Source organism: Harpia harpyja, chromosome 15 (genome assembly GCF_026419915.1).
Source record: "Harpia harpyja isolate bHarHar1 chromosome 15, bHarHar1 primary haplotype, whole genome shotgun sequence".
In the NCBI taxonomy this organism is placed as follows: Eukaryota; Metazoa; Chordata; class Aves; order Accipitriformes; family Accipitridae; genus Harpia; species Harpia harpyja.
In genome coordinates this window covers 23353557-23353802 of record NC_068954.1, presented here as the reverse complement: position 1 = coordinate 23353802, position 246 = coordinate 23353557, and the positions used below count along the sequence as shown (strand labels likewise).

Here is a 246-nt window from a genome sequence, read left to right as displayed (position 1 = left end):
CTGGAGCCAAAAGAAAAAGACAATTAAAGAACATTATTTTACCACAGTGTTCTACCATAATTAGTTCATGAAGTTTGCTCAGAAAAGCCTAACTCTTAAAACCCTATTATAGGCATCCAGTCTGTCTTTCGCCTTGTGTGTACACAATTTACAGTAAAAATGTACAAAAAAATAATCTGTCGTACCACAAGTGTTTTAGGACTGTACTAATATGTCCACTGACACATGGCATTATGAATTTTAGTT

General features: G+C 33.7%; 1 protein-coding gene across 6 annotated transcripts in view; it reads right to left on the bottom strand.

Moving 5' to 3' along the window:
- The window catches only part of ARHGEF10 (Rho guanine nucleotide exchange factor 10), a 120197-nt gene that overhangs the window by 4011 nt on the left and 115940 nt on the right, over positions 1–246 (bottom strand). The gene's annotated exons all lie outside the window — the stretch shown is intronic.